Source organism: Carassius gibelio, chromosome A19 (genome assembly GCF_023724105.1).
Source record: "Carassius gibelio isolate Cgi1373 ecotype wild population from Czech Republic chromosome A19, carGib1.2-hapl.c, whole genome shotgun sequence".
NCBI lineage: Eukaryota > Metazoa > Chordata > Actinopteri > Cypriniformes > Cyprinidae > Carassius > Carassius gibelio.
Window position 1 is genome coordinate 20,488,155 of NC_068389.1, and position 16,851 is coordinate 20,505,005.

Here is a 16,851-nt window from a genome sequence, read left to right on the forward strand (position 1 = left end):
CATTGATGAATAGAAAGTTCAAAAGTTCAGTATTTATTTAAAATAAAAATGTAAAGCATCGTTGCTTCATTTTTTTTTTTCAAATAAAATATAAATCTAAAGTGACCACCAACTTTTGAACAGTAGTGAATACTGTAAAAACTATAGAAAATATATATATATTGTAAAAAAATGTTGCCATTTTACATAGCATCAACTATTTTTTTTTAGTAGAGTTCCAAACTACATTTTCAAAAATAGATTTTGATTATAGTTTCTCCAACCTGGTCTAACTTCTGGATAAAAAGTATAGCTAATTAAAGACACACACACACACACACAGAGAGAGAGAGAAAGAGAGAGACTCGGAAGATTAAAGGTCTGATAAAAGGATGTACTACAAAGAGTGCAGGTAAAAAGGTAAAATATATGGTCAGTAGTTCACTCTAAGCAGAAATTAATTACGTAACCTATTGCAGAGAGCTTCAAAAGTTCACGGTGCATGAAAAATTACTGTGAGCTACCTCCACCTTTATGGGATCATAAAATTATACTGTTGTACTAAAAAATTTTAATAAAGTGACAGAACATTTATTAAGACTGGCATATGTTGATGATCTAAGGAACAGGCATCGAGTCTTTAAAAACAGTCTAAGGCTGGTCTAGTGTCGCTTCTCAAAGGTCAATAATATTTTTATAATACACCTTTAATGGTTTCTCTCCTCTTCAGGGACTTCCTCAAGATGCAGAGTCGTGCACAGAAATGAAAAGCAGAATCGTTAAATGAACATCCTAATGAATGAGTGTCAAATATGACCTAGGTATAATATGGGATGGCTCAGAGTATTTATTATGTGATATACAAAATGGTGTGTGTATAAGTGTAAATAAGATGACCAGCAAAGAAATGGAAGGTCTGTATTGTGGCCTGATCAGACGAGGTTGGTGTAGATCAGAACTCGACCCGTCTCCTGTGGGATTTCAGGGTCCTGGTGCCATCTGAGGAACGAGTACACACTACACTTGTTGTTGGGTGACTCAATAAGATGCAAGATTGGGAAATCCTGTGTTTGCCATGTGAGATCACAGCACCAGAGACTGTTTACATGTTGTTTATTCCATGTCCATGTGGTACAGTGTACAAACCGATCGACAATTTGTTCTTTGGCAAGGCAAAATATAGGTTTGGCAACTGTAAATTTGTGTAATTGGTATCTTAAAATGGACAGTTCATCCAAAATTGAAAATTGTCATAATTTACTTATTCACATCATTCCGAACAGCTAGCTTTGTTCCCGTGGAAAACAAAATGAGATATTTTGAACAGTATTCATAATAGTGACCAGACGCTGTCAGTGCCCATAAACGTGGTCCATACAACTCGTATATTCTTCTGAAGCCAAAGTGTTGTAATTCTCTAAAAATGTTTCCATCTGCTGTAACTCTCAAATCTCATTTGCACTTGCACACTATTCATGACTCGATGTGTGGAGACACTTTCATGACAGTCATGCAAATTGTAGCATTGTTATTTAAGTGATTAATATTTTTATTTCACACGGATGCATTAAATGAATCAAGAGTGACAGTAAAGACTTTACATTGTTACAAAAAATTTCTTTGAAATATATAGTGTTTTTTTTTATGTATTTTTCAAAGAATGTATCGTGCTTTCCAAAAAAATATTAAGCAGCACAACTGTTTTCAATGTTAATAATTACGATAATGATTAATAATAATTAAGAATTATTTTAAATAAAAGCAGCCTTGGTCAACATAAGAGAAATACTGAAAAATCTTATCAAGCCCAAAACGTTTCTATGTTATATTTATTCAATCATCAAACTTAAAAGGAGAGATTTGCATGCATGCATAAAATGCATAATGTTGTAAAGAATAACTATTTCATCTTGTAAAAAGGATGCTACAGGGTAAAAGCATCAGAAGGTGACAAAAATGTTCAATGAAATTGTGTCATGTGATCATAGTCTTCTAAAATATTGAATAATGGCTCAGCCGTGGCTGGATTGTTATTTGTGCATGAGCTGAGGTATGTTTAGATGCAGCGCCCCTACATCTGAATGAAGCCCTGCGCCCGCAGACATGCCTGACTCTCCCATCAGGCCTTGCTGCCTGCGTCTGACAACACTCCAGCCTGTTAAGGTCAAGACCAACAGAGTGTCAGCGAGGATGATGATGATGTATTTTTTGACTCCCTTGTTTTTTTTCCTCCTGTCTACTCGACTTTATACTTTCTCCTTGTGCCAGTGTCAGCGGTCCATCTGCCCACTGCCGACTCAAGCGCCGGCACGGGCGAGCTGATCCGTCTGAACCCTGTATCCAGCAATCCCCCCACCCCTCCTCCACTGCCCGCCTGCCATCTTCGACTCCCCCCGTTTCAAAGCCACGATTGTGTGAACAAGAAAACACACAAATACACACATATGCCACCGAACTCATGTCAGGTAAACCACAACAATTACAATCTCACAGTCATAATGAAACAGTGACAAAATTATACCCTCCGATCCCCTTGAGAGTCACAAGATTTTAATATCTGACATTTCTGCACATTGACACATGTGCGGCAGCATCTGCTGCCTGGCTGTGAAATCTGCTCATCTACGGTGTCTGTCTGTGAGTGGGTGGGTGTGTGCGCTTGTTTCTGTAAATATATATGTGTGCGTTTCTCAGTTTTTCCAAATTCATGTGACTCTGTATTTGTATTTATACAACCTAGTGATATGCTTAGGATACCTAATTTTTGGCCAAATTGTATGTATCCCTCACAGAGAAGACCAGAATGCATTGCAATTAGCTCAGTTAAAAAAAAGTCAAGGCATGAAAACATACTAATTATATAAGTGTGACTTTGGTACTACTTATATATTATTTAGTTGTTGTATATTTATTGTTTAGTGTAGTTTAAAGTGGTCATATGATGCGATTCAAATTTTTCCTTTCTCTTTGGAGTGTTGCAAGCTCCAGGTACATAAAGAAGATCTGTAAAGTTGCAGAGTAAAGTCTCAAAGAGATATTCTTTATAAAAGTTTATATTTTTTATAATAGTTTATAAAAATCTCATCCACGCAACCCTAAAATGGCTCATTCAAACACGCCCTCACATCTCTACGTCACTATGTATGGAGATTTGCATAACGTTTGCCCAGATGTTCATGCAAAGAAAGAAAGCAAACCTTTTATTCTCGTTATAGTATTATTGTTACTGCTGCTACCATGTTGTATAGACGCTGTGTGTTTCACTGTGAAAGTGAAATTACTTTGGCCTTCCAAAAGAGGATGATATCCTCTTCGTCATGCCTAAAGCTGATCCGTGCTGGTCACTGAGGAAATCAACTTTGCACTATGGATCACCATATTGGCTTTCACTGTGGACAAATCAGATTCTAGCCCAGGGTTGTCACGTGGTTGCCGCAAGCTCAACAGATGCTCCTTCATAGAATCCACCGGCCGTGCTGTTCTCAAGCCCCCTGCCTCTTCTCACTCAAGCCCGCCTCCATTCACTCTGGGCCACGGCTCACTCTAGGCCTCCGGCCTCCGCTCACTCAAAGCTGCGTTGTGTGATGCTGTTTCATTGAGAAAGCGAAACTACTTTGTTTGGTATTCAAAAAGAGGACACGACAAGAAATCATGTTTATATCATGTTTATAATGGGTTTTATGTTTATGTCTCATCGCTCTGGCCGGACAGGGCATCACAATATGTTAAGGGGTGTAACATTTCGGGCACATGCTTGAGATACAGTATTCGGCCAATCACAATGCACTGGATAGCTGGCCGATGAGCCTTGTAAAAATCAATGTGTTTCAGAAGGCGGGGCATAGAGGAAAAACAATAATGTACATTATGGAAAATAATGTTTTTTTTTTTTTACATTAAAACATTTCATTACACCAAATAATGTTCTTTTTAGCAGCATCATATGACCTCTTTAATGTTTTTTTTTTTTAACATTAAAGATTTTTTTCAAAAGACAGAATTTTGAAAAACTATTTACCATTATTTACTATTTGTAAATAATTGTCAATTAGCATGTTTAAAAACATGCTAATTGACAATTATTTAAAAAGCGGTTTGTATTTAAGGTATACAATATCACTCCTTCCTTTGGGAACAAACCAACAACCTTGACATTGCTATGGAAAACTCCACTGAAAAAAAGTTAGGGGCATGTTATTCTTGTAGCACTTCCTATTGAGAGTGTTCCCAATTAGTAAGTTAGGATGCTGTCTTAGAAGGCAGCTGCCTAAGTAGGCAGTATGCAGCACGACAGCTCACTAGCTCTAGGAAAATGTGCACCTTATGTGTTTGTCTATTTGTGGCTATGTATGTGTGAGCACTACATCACTGTGTCTACACATAATTAGACCTCGCCAACCGAACCAGCAGTCAGACTGCCAGTCACTGGGATTGAATGAGAGAGACACAGGGCTGAGCAGTAGAGTTCCATAAACATCTCTGGGTTTGAGTCTAAGTGTTTGAGACTGCTGCCTTAGGGTGACATGAGTGTGTGTGATTCTGAGTGGGAGCCCGGAGCTAAAGGCTGAGGGCGGCATGAAAGATACGCTGGCGTCTCCCTTCCACCACAGGCTGCACACTTTCCCAGTTCTCCCCACAGAGCAGCCTCACTCTTCCCCTGCAAAGCTGTCAGTGCCACTTCAGCGATGCCGCTTGTCTTTGTTCCAGTCAGATGAGGATGATACAGATGAGAAGATAGATAAGATAGACTGCAGGCTGGAGAGGAAGTGTCGGCCGCTGTTTGGGAGTCTGTGGCTTGAAACGCCTCGCGCGTGCTTTCTGGTGGCACGGAGGAAGTGTTCAATTGAATCTGTGCTCTGTGTAGTGTGAACTACTCGACGTATCTTAATGTCTTAACTCGAAGCCCCCTTGCCAACTCAACACATCAAAGTCGTTCTTACCTTTTGTGTGTTATATACAGTAACTATTTCAAGGCGCTGTAAGAGGAAGAGGCCTATATATGCACACATTTTGATCTAAAGTGATAGTTAGGCTCAATAAGAATAATAAACAATAATAGATATAATAATACAACAAAGAGAAGGCTGCATAAATTGGATGTGACATTACATCCAATATATGTAGTTTTAGTACACAAAACTATATATATATATATATATATATATATATATATATATATATATATATATATATATATATATATATATATGCACACATATATATTTAAATATCTGCATGTGTGTGTATATGAATAATAAATATGCATACTTTATAAACAGATTATGTAGTTTTCTAGTTTATCTTTATAAAACTGAAAATGAATATACACAATTGCATTTAGTATTCATTAAATTAAAATTTGTTTTAATTTAATTATTCATTCAAATTGTATTTAGTATATATTTATTGTATAAAAACACAACATATTCTAAAAATATAAATTGATGTTTAATTTGATTTATTTATATAAATTTTAAGTTTTTATATCTCAATATATAAATGTACCATTAGACAAATATATACGAATAACTTTTTTTTTTTTTTTTTTTTATCACGTCTTATCACGCCATGTGTACAGAATGAGTCAGGACAACCACAGTTCCTCCTCAGAAAAGGTGCAAGAACCACTTTTTATTTAGTCTCACCTGAGCCTCTTGGGTTAAACAAGGTGTTTACTTTAATTCCAAGAGCCAGTTTCAATGTTAAACATGCTCTCAACACGCACCACTACATGATAGTTTCTGTATTTTAGTGAACAGAGAATCTTTTGTCTTGTGAGGAGGCATTCATTTATCTTTGCAGTGGGCCTTGACTGTGGTAATTGTTGTGTGAGGGCAAGTGGTGTTTCTCGAGTAAATCTCTGTCTCTTTCTCTCTCTCTCTCGCTCTCTTTCTCTTTGAGGCATGTAGATTCACTCTTTCCGACATGTGTGCATGCAAGAACCTTAAACTCAAACCTGCAGCACGTCATGTTGAGCACATCAGTCAGAATGGAGCACCAACACAAAATAAATATTTCCAAGTTCAGGACAACAATGGCTTTGGAAGTCCTAAAGAAAGTATTAATAGTGGCCTTTCATGTTACAGTACACTAAAGCTGCTGTTCACGTGTGTGTTTGCAATCTCTTTCTATAGCGCATCTGAAACATTTGTAGTACTGCGCAGAAAGTATGTTTGCTGCTGTGTTTTCTCTTTATGTAGTATGTATGGCAATTTGTGAGTTTCACAAGAACAGCCTACAAAGATTCAATACGGTAACATTCATTTCCAGAACAATGCTATAGTTACCAGTACCTACAGTTCTTGTTTTCATATTAACAACTGCTGTCAATTAAAAAGTTTATGGAAAGGCTTCTTACATTATTAAAATGGGAACCTGTGTGAATTTAATATGAATTTACAGTTGTAGCAGCTTTGTTTTTTTATAGATACTTAATAAACAAACATTAAACTTAAAAAATTTAGCATATTTCAGAGGAAAATGGGAGGTTGGATAATGGTGGATTGTGAAAATTCACTATTTGACACAAAAATGTTATTATTATTATTATTTTTTTTAAGACTGAATGTATAAATTAAAATATTTTTCTTTAGAATAATGCACAGTAATGTTTTAATTAATTATTAAAAGCAAATAAGTACAGATATTATGTTGACATAACATTAAACTTTTGTAATTGGGAGGTGTAAGTGACAGACTGTGTTGATATAATGGACAAAGAATTTTTAACATTTTTTAAAATTCACAAATTATCATATTAAGAATGGACTTTCTGCCTGAACACTATCCATATTTCACTGCTGTCACACAACAAATAACATCTTCCCTAACATAACCCATAATCAAAACCCCCATGCGGTCATGATTTTTCATAATCAACCCAAATACTCTGACATCCCTTTTTGCTTTCCCCAAATTTCCCTCTGAATCTCCCAGTGAGCTTGGAAGAAAGATCTCGGGAGTGTTTTCCACTGCTTGTGCTATTGAGGCTAAACAATTTCACTGCACTAATTGGCCAATGTCAGGCGTGACACTAGGATAAACAAACGCTGCTCTGAAAAACTGAGACAAATGTTGGCTAATTAAACTGATGGGGGAGAGAGAAAAGTTGACAAAAAAAAAAAACATTTGAAAAAAGAAAGAAGAAAAATCCCACCCTGTGAGGCAGGCTTCATATTTCCAAACATCTTTGCTTCTCTATTTAGTCTTTATTTGGCAGACAGAAGAATGAAATAAATGTATGTAGAGGTAAATAAATAAAAGCAGTTGTGTGGCAAAAGTCAAAGCGATTTTGCTCTTTCGCGTCGTGACCTATGAAAGAGGACCGAACAGTTGTTTTAGTGAAGGACTCAGATCTCCTGTATGATCGCTTCTCTTCATCTCCTTTATTCACTTCTGTCAATTTATTACTCTCTGTCTGGTTTGTGAAATAAACAGCTTGACGACAGACCTTGGCTTTGTTTGCGTTGGACTTTGAGATGCGCTGGCACTCACAGATACATTCTTGTTACCTTCCCTTCGTTTCTAAATCATTCCTCCATCTCTTCTTCCATAATCTCTCATGCTGTCTCTCTCCCTGTCTGAATTCCTGGTTTTACCACCCCGGCTCCTCCACCTCCTACTCTGGAGCGCGTGTCACTGGATGTTTATAGGCTGTTGTTTTCGACGCTGATGACCATTGTCACACAGTGTTTCTATTACCCATCTGCCCTGATGGATGGCCCCTCTCTGCGCTCATGCTGATATGAGTGTCCTTGATCAGCAGAGGAAGAGAGTGGGAGAGAGAGATGGAGGAGGGGGGCCGGCTGAGGTGGGGTTGGCACTACCTGTCCATCCACGGTCTCGGCAGACTGCAAACTTCAGCCATGACACATGTAGATCAGCCCACTTACAGACACGCAGTGACACGCCGGTTGTAAATTGGGCCGCTGCCAGCTGAGGTGGGTGTGGACACAGAGTCCCTTTCACTGGTTAATTGGCAACCAGCAGTCTGCTGAGGACAGAGCCTTCTTCACCGTACAGCTATGTTTAAAAGGATTCTGTGGGACAATGGAGTTGCAACTGGCCAAAGCTTGAATTAAAGACATAAGTTGGCTGTCTCTGTTGTGCTTCTGTGTTTAGCAAACATCTACAGAAGTTGCTTTTATTTTAAATACAGATTTCAATGAACAATATTAATTCTTAAAACTAAAAAATGACTTCACTTTTTGCCAGGGTTTAACAGACAATGGAGTCTGATTCAGGAACAAATGACTCTTACGAACCAGTTCTTTTGATTCTTAGTGATTCGTTACCCCACACTGATTCAGGAGTCTTATAAGCAGGTTATTTTAATGAATCATTCAAAGAGACTCCTGAAATATGTGTGATTTTATGATTTAAAAACTATGCCATTAATAATAATAAATTATATATAGGCTTTAATAACATTTATAGGAAATTGTTGTAATGTACAAAATTAAAAGGTTCCCTGAATTTGTTTCGTATGTAAGCAAAAGGGACATTGAGTCTCATGAGTCGGTTGTTTTAATGAATCATTTAAAAAGAAATCCTTAATTATATATAATTTTAGTACTACTAATTTTAGAGTATCTGAAGCTTAACATGAAAAGGGTTGAAAATGCATGGTTAGGATGAGGTCACTTTAAGAAGTGGATTGTGGGCCATATGTGGAGTCGTTTTGAGTGTGTTTCATCTCTGATAAGAGTCATATTAATGATATTCTGTGTGGGACCAATGATAGCAGCGATTTACCTCAGCATTGTCATTTACTGATTGATTATCCCGTGATTTATGTTTTAATATAAACGGGTGGGGGGGTGGGGGGCGCACATAATACAATATCCACAGTTAAAATAACTTAACGAGCTGGAGGGAGGGAAAAAACAATGAAATTTCAAATGGATAGAACAGCTTATCAGTTATGACCCCTCTACACATACGCTCTAAGTGTGCGCGTGTATGTGTACATGAAGAAGAGACAGCGAGAAAGCAGAAGATTGAGAGCGAGTGCGTGTGTTTCCTCTGTAGACAGTAGGCTGATGATGAATTTTTAAACAGATCACACTGATAATTGTATTTCATATCTGTCAGTGACGAGAGGAGACTGGCCACTGAGATGCTATTTATGTCAGCGCACCTCGCTCGGTACAGCCCTCAATAAAACTCAAATCATGAGGGAGATTGTTAAGTCTCCCACAAGAATTATTAAATCGAAGGAAAATTTATGGATGACACTTTATAACAATTAATCAAGAGATGTTGATTAATAAAGTTCTCCTCTTCCTCCTCCGTTACTGGCGATGTCAGGCAGCTGAGGCGTCGTTGTCGTCACAGATATGGTTTTGTCGTTCTTTCTGATTAATGCAGCCCAGACAGACACCTCCTCCTTTGCCCACCACACCCCAGCCCGGCGGCCCGACACACTCCAAGCATTTTCTACCTGTTAACCTTGAGAAAAGATCGGAACGAGTGGGGCAACAGAGAGCGAAGGAGATCATGTGGGACTGACTGAAAAAATACAAAATAATAAAAATGGAGATTTTTGAGAATGTCACCCAGCCAACCTTGTCACTGTGATTAGGCCACTGTGATTAATTAGTTTAGTAAGATTGAGCAATTAGGTCAGAATTGTGTGTATATGTGCAGGGACATCATGTACTTTTTAGTGGAAGTGGAAGACCATATATATATATATATATATATATATATATATATATATATATTATTATTAGTAAATTTTTATAGACACACATAGTGCGTTATAAATGCAAATTTAGAATATTTATAAAAATTATAAATTAATATAAACATTCAAAATGATTGATATAGTTAAACATGAGTTTCATGAGCCAGTTTTCTTTCAAAAAACCTCAATAAATATAATGACAGATATAGTATAGATGACTAATGAGCTGGATATAGTTCAAAAAGACTCAATAGATATATAATGCATATTATATATAGTTTATTGTTTGTAGTACATACTATGTACATCGTATGGATAGTTATTGTATTAATTAAAATAGTATAAACAATATTAAAATACATAGAAGTACATATTTATCTATTATTACAATGTTAATAATATATTATTGTGTGTGTGTGTGTGTGTATAAATATATATATATATATATATATATATATATATAAAAAACATTTATTTTTTACTTGCCTTTACAGTATATTGCTATCAAATCTGAAGTGCCCTGAATTGGGCATAAAACGTCTGTATATGTGTGTGTATAAATAAAGGAGAATTTCAGTTGACGAGAAAATTGTGACCTGGCCAGTACTTGTTGAACAAAAAAAGCTCTCATTGAGAAAGATGTGCTTCGTGTGAACGTTTGCAGGGTAGTGTTGGGGTGGAGCAGGTCCGTATACGTCTGATTTGCTGATCTAGTCTTGAGGCTGGCGTCATCGGTCGATGCCGCTGCAGAGACCAGCCAGAGCCAGCCGAGGCTTTTGGGAAGACAGGGACAGCGTTCAGGCTCCTGCCCAGGGTGTGGAGGGACAAAGTAGGGCCGGAAAACCTAGCCTGGTTCAACACCCGGATCAAAGCTAGTGAAACTCTATACTCTATGAGTCGTCTGTGTGAATCAAACTATTTCTGGCTGAGAGAGTGAAGGGACGTTCAGTGTGGGAGATGGGGGACTGAAATGGTGCGTACGGAGCCTCCTCAGTGTTACATAAACCAAAAACCCCTATATAAACACCTCCTGACTACTGAATTGTGTTTTGATAGGCAGACATATGTACTAAAATAAACACATATTGCAGGATTTGGCTGCGTTTGCTAGGCAATTTTTTTTGGGTTGTATTTATCATATCATTTTACTAAAACTCTAAAGATAGTTTCCCCCATGTCTTTCTAGTAAAAAAAAACATCAATTTGAATGGTCTTGAACAAGCTGTTAACATATAACAGTTTGGCATCGTATGGGATATTTTAGCTTGTCAATGGAGAAAAGAGGAAATATTTCTTGTTGTTCTTATTAATGCTTTTAGATCTTTTATAAAAACAAACACATTTCCACTAAGCGTCAGAAGTAGAGCACTCGGAGCAGCTTTAGGGGGTTGTTTTTCTTTTTGTTGCATCAGTAGTGAGGAGAGATCTCTCTCAAACTGAAACCCCACAGGTTCCGAGATTAACTGAAGCAAAATAAAAATAAAAAATCCTATTTTGTTTCTCTTAAAAACCATACATTATCAAAGGTGCCTCATGCATATCTTTGAACTAAAACGGTTACATCTTAATAATTACAGTTCAGATGAATAAAAGAACCAAATGTTTCTGTTTTTCATTCCGGAATCGTTCGAAAATTTTCAGCGTTAAAATAAGACCTAACAAACAAATAAATAAAAACCAACAGAACTGCACTCATATATTATTTAATGACAAGATATGGAAAGAGGGGAAATATGCTTAAAAAAATATATATATATATAAATCACGGTGTGTAGCTTTTGTTTTTCTCATTTCATTTCTTTCACTTTTTATAACAAATCATCTGGTCAATAAAATGCTGAGAGTTATTTCCATTAATCCTATATTCTTAAATATAACTCCAAGAGTATATCTGTACCACGTTTTCTGGCCACTCTCTTTCCGAGCTTCTGCGGAAAATGATGTTTTTACAGAACATTTCCCTTTGCAACCAATCAAAGAGGTGCAGTCAGTGGTAATGAAACAGGAAAACATTTCAGCACTCCTCTCTCCTCTTTAATGGCTGAAAAATGCTAATTGGAAGAAGACCGCATGTGTCAAAGAAAACAAAAAGAGGTGGTATGGCAGGCAGCGGGACTCATGTTGGAGGATGGTATTTTGAAATGTGAAATGTGTCACTTAACTCCTGCTGAAACGCACAGGGTTTGGAGGGGAGGATCGAGGAATGGAAGCCCCTCCTGAGCGTAGAGGTGCAGCGGAGCAGGAAAAGACGTTTATGAGGTAATAACCAGACGCATTCACACAGAGTATGAAAATCTGCTTAAAGAAACCTGAAAGGTCCAACTACATACTGATCCAGTCGTTCCTGACACGTATCAGTCATTGATTTTCATGTGCATGACTTGTTACATACATACATACATAACATCTATTTAAAATTGTTTTCATTTCAGATCCCTATTTGGATTCTAAAAATGTCCTTTGGTGGCATTTATTCTTTAAAACACTTTAATGCATTTAGCTGTATAGCAATAAAAAAAAATTAATCCCTATGTACCATTTCTGGATTCTCAAGTCAAATAAGTTTTGCGATCAGCATTTAGTGAAAGTACAAAAGTAATGAGTTACGTAAAGCTGTGTGATGGGCCTCCTTCCTCCAGAGAAAGGTGACATTTTAATTACCCTGCCTTATCTGATGGATTTCAAGATTTTCTTCCCTGTAAAAGCCTTCTCTTTATTATTTTTGTATTATATATTCGAAGTTTTTGCCTGTCAGTGACTGAACAAAATTCATTTGACCCAGTAGTTGATTGAAGGTGGAAGTTTTTATATTGCATAAAACAGCTTTCATGTGAGAAGCGTCTCCTGCTTTCATGACAAAAGACAAAATCCCTACGAAGGAATAATTGGGATCAAAAATATTTTTGACTTGAACAACATAAAACTTGCTAACCCGATTTTTTTTTCTTTTTATACCACCTTTTCATGAAGTAATAAAAAATACATTTCATATATAATTTCAAATGATACCAAAGACACCATAACTTTGTCCACTATCCTTTATTTGCATGATTGTATACATAACAACAGCAAATAAATGAAGCAGCAAATTCTTTCTATATTATTTCAAACACTAAAATGAACAATTATTTAAAGTCAAATACAATTGTGTAATATGTATTTTATTAATACACTAAAATGTAAAAAAGTTAATTATTAGCAATATAATAAAAAGCTCAAGAATAAATAGCAACAACAGCTGATCCATTGATCGAGGCCTATAAGTGTAATACTGCATACATTTTTATGAGTGAATGCAGAGATGTTGTAATATTAGTTTTAATAAACATAATTGCAGTGGTGGCATGTGAAATGGCTTTGATCGTGATCGCAGACTTAAGGTTACACCGCACAGCCGGTGTGGTGTATTATTACTACTATTTGGGTTGCCGCGTTTAAGTGCAGTTATAATTTTAGCTGTACTGAGGTTAATACCAAATTCTAATCACTATCAATAACCGCATGGCTTCATGTACAATTGTGAACAGTGTACAGCTTTACAAAAAAAGTTATAATATTCAAATTATTTTAAATACAAGTGTTGCTGACCTCTGACCTGCAATATTGTCCTTTTTGGAGAATGGCAACATCACCTATAAGACAAGAACAACATTTTGGAAACATAATCAATACATCTGAGTCAAATGCAATGTTAGAATACTTTTTCACAAGAGTCACAAAGCTATATCTGTAACCCCATGGGGGAGATGTGTTGCTGAAAATGCAGTATCCTGTAATTGGTATTTATCTTGCCAGCTGATTTTGTGAAATACATAATTTTTTATAAAAAAAAATAAAAAAAAAATAAAAACACAAACATGCATATATATAAAACATTTTTTTTGTCAAAAACATTGTCATTGACAGGCTATAGTGTTTCTCTATTCAGAATTACAGCAGTGACAGCATGCTATGTTATTGTTTATTAACCTTCAGATTTCGTCTTACGTTTCTGTGGACACGTATGACGGCATTTTGCCTCGTGTAGCGTGCGAGCAATTTGGATCATAATTTGCTGATGTGATATGACATGCTACATATATATAAAAAACTACTTCAAAGACAATCACCTCAAATCTCCCTTGCTTTTTTAGTTCCAGTCTTGTAACATCCGTGAGCGGTCCTTTAAGCAGACAGCGTAATATTAAGACATGAAGAATTTCCACGACATATAATGTGCATTATAGCATGTCCTGGCATTTTAATGCAAATAGGGCCATCTTAACATCTACAGTAAATAGCCGATCAGATTGAAAAGCGTATAAATCTGAGGGTATTTTTCATAGCATAAGGGAAATGAACCAAATCCAGTTGCTGTCAGTCATTATAAAGTATCCACATATAAAAACTGTGAAAGATAATTAGTTTAAAACATTATAGAACACCATAAAAAGCATAACGTATATAATCCCTTAGTTTGATGCTGCTCTCTTTAAATACATTAAATTGATAAATTAAAAATTAATATATGTAATACTTATAATAAATGCATGTTGTGGGTGAGGACGTAGATTGAGGGACCCAATTTTTTTATATTTTTTTAAAAATACAATTCACTGATGCTTAAATGCTCTTTTTTTCAATCATCTCGAATCATTCATTTAATAAGAAACTAAAGAACTTGTGCAGGAAAGACAAACGTGAACATTTCTTCTATTAGAGATTTAACTAAGACTGTAGAGCTGAAAATGGCACAGTTCAGGCTCCACATGAACCTTTCAAAGTGTGTTGGCATTGCATCTCGAGGTTTATGCTTGTGTTTGCGTGGCATACCTTCAAACATGGCATTTTACAAAACAATAAGATGTACTACACCGAATAAGATGATAGGTACACACAAACATTTATATATTATATATGGACAGCCATTCCCAAAACACATAAAACACACACACACACAAGCATACACTGACCTGTCGACACTAACTAATGCTCACTACCAAAATTTGCGTTGCCGATGATTTGTGCTGGCACATATTAATAAAATACAAAGTGCATAAATAATGGCTTGTTTAGAAAAAGATGTGACCATTACAATTCTCTTACACATCAATAAAAATACTGTAACTATTTGTATATCTATTCATCTAAAATTATTTTTACAGGATTGTAGCAGATCATCAGCATGCGATGAGCACAGCTGTGGATAATTTACCATGCCAAGACAATCTCGTCTGGGTTTGGTGAACGATAAGAAACCCAGCATGAATTTTTTTTAATGCATGTTTTTTTTTGTTTACACTTTACATTACAGTGATAATGTTACAGTTAAATTACTGTTACAAATGAACAATACATATACAATGTGTAATAATTTGGGGGGGATTTGTAAATTCATATTGTTATTGTTGCTGCTTAATATATGTTTCGCACAGACACTGTTATATTTAAGTATTACATTCCTTTTAAGTGCACACTAACACCTTGAAGGAACATCATCACAATGCTAAATGGCAAAAAAAAAAAAAAATAAAAAAAAAAAATCTAAGGCAATGCCACAAGCTCCAAACAAAAAAGAAGAAGAAAAACAAGTAACTGACTTTAAAGTCTGTTGGGATAGACTTAATAATGCGCAATGATATGAATAACACGAAAAAAAAAAACTGCATTTATTTCTGAAGAATGCAAATGAATTTCAATGGGACAGTTGCACAAGTGAGCAACGGTTTAAGAAAAGTGAAAGAACAGTGAAGAGCTTCCTCAAATGTTTTTGAAGATTTATTTTTTTCACGTTGATAATAATAATAAATATACTAATTATTAATAGCAGTGTTATCAAAATTATATGTAATAAAAGTTGAAAATAATTGGATTGCTAGAAAATACACAGAAATCGCACGTTTATTTAAAAAAGAAAAGCTAATTATCATTGTGCTGTCGTCTTTCATCGACACCGAAGAAAATCTGTTGTTTAACAAGCAATAATCTCGGGAAACCGTAGCATTTTAACCCAGTGATCCTCCTGCTCTACAGCGGGAAAAATCTCGGCTTCTTGGAGCCCGATGAGTTTCTGATGGGAGATTGGTGACGTAAGAGCCATCAACAGCGACAGGCTGATCGAGGTAGTCGCGAGGATGGATAGATGGACAGATGTTGGGGCGGAACTTGGACATATTTCCACATTATTATCCCCTACCGACAAGCGTACAGCATAAATGATCAGTTAGATTGCAACTGGCAATAGCTCAAGGATGCGCAGCACCGTCAAAGGTAAGAACATGATTTAAACGTCGCGTGCAGAAATATCAACGCTTTGGCAGCGGTGGTGATGGTGTGTAATATCTTAGTCTGGCTTGTTCGTACATTTACACTACACTAACAAATGTGTACACTCACCGGGATGCGATATGCAAGGCGAAGCTCTCGCGTCGGTCCACAAACTGAATGATCCACTGAAATAGCAGCAGAATCCCCGCGTGCCGAACCACCGCGCGACGAAGAACCTTAAAATCCGTTAGAAACATCAGGCGACCGGAGCGAGCAAAGGCCACCTCAAAAAATCACTCGGATTTCTCGTGTTCCCCTTCCGAGCGACTTAAAAAACGCACCCACCCACTCGCCGACTTCTAGAAAGAGTGGACATTGCGTCAACGCTGGTATAAAGACAAAAACAAAGTTGAGATTTAAGTCTGATTTGGGGGGGGGGGGGTGTCAGGTTCACCGGTGTCAACAAAGTACTGAAGAGCAGATATGCGGTGGATTTATAACAGGTCTTAACCTAATAGGATCCGAAATGTCTAACACCGTGGACTCGTTATTTAATTTGTGGATGTTTTGCAATCGATGAATAAGTAATGTGTAAGCGTTGTAGAGAGGCTTGTTACGGTCATACTCAACTTGTTCCAGGAGTCCCTCCCCTTCCCGTGCAAAGTGTTCACTTCCTAGTAAGGTGTAACGAATCAATCCGTAACTTCCAACTGTCCTTTTTTTCGGCGATGAAAAAAAAAAAGGTCGCAAATAATGTCCTTTAAGCGTTTGAGTGCGTGGAATAGTTCGCGGTGTTGTTCGCCCCGGCAAACGTGCGCGAGACATTAACAAAACTGGCAAAAAAAGGGGTGAAAGGATCAATAAATGTTAAATGCATGGAAATAAAATGAAATGTTTACAGCGGACTGCCCCTCCTCTATGCGTTTGAATGTTTGCGC

General features: G+C 36.6%; 1 protein-coding gene across 1 annotated transcript in view; it reads left to right on the plus strand.

The window, feature by feature from the left end:
- Positions 1-15,766: 15,766 nt before the first annotated feature.
- The window catches only part of LOC127935376 (teashirt homolog 1-like), a 35,990-nt gene continuing 34,905 nt past the window's right edge, over positions 15,767-16,851 (plus strand). The window contains exon 1 of the mRNA XM_052533180.1: positions 15,767-15,916. The gene's annotated coding sequence lies outside the window, so the exon portion shown is untranslated. The remainder of the gene's footprint in view (positions 15,917-16,851) is intronic.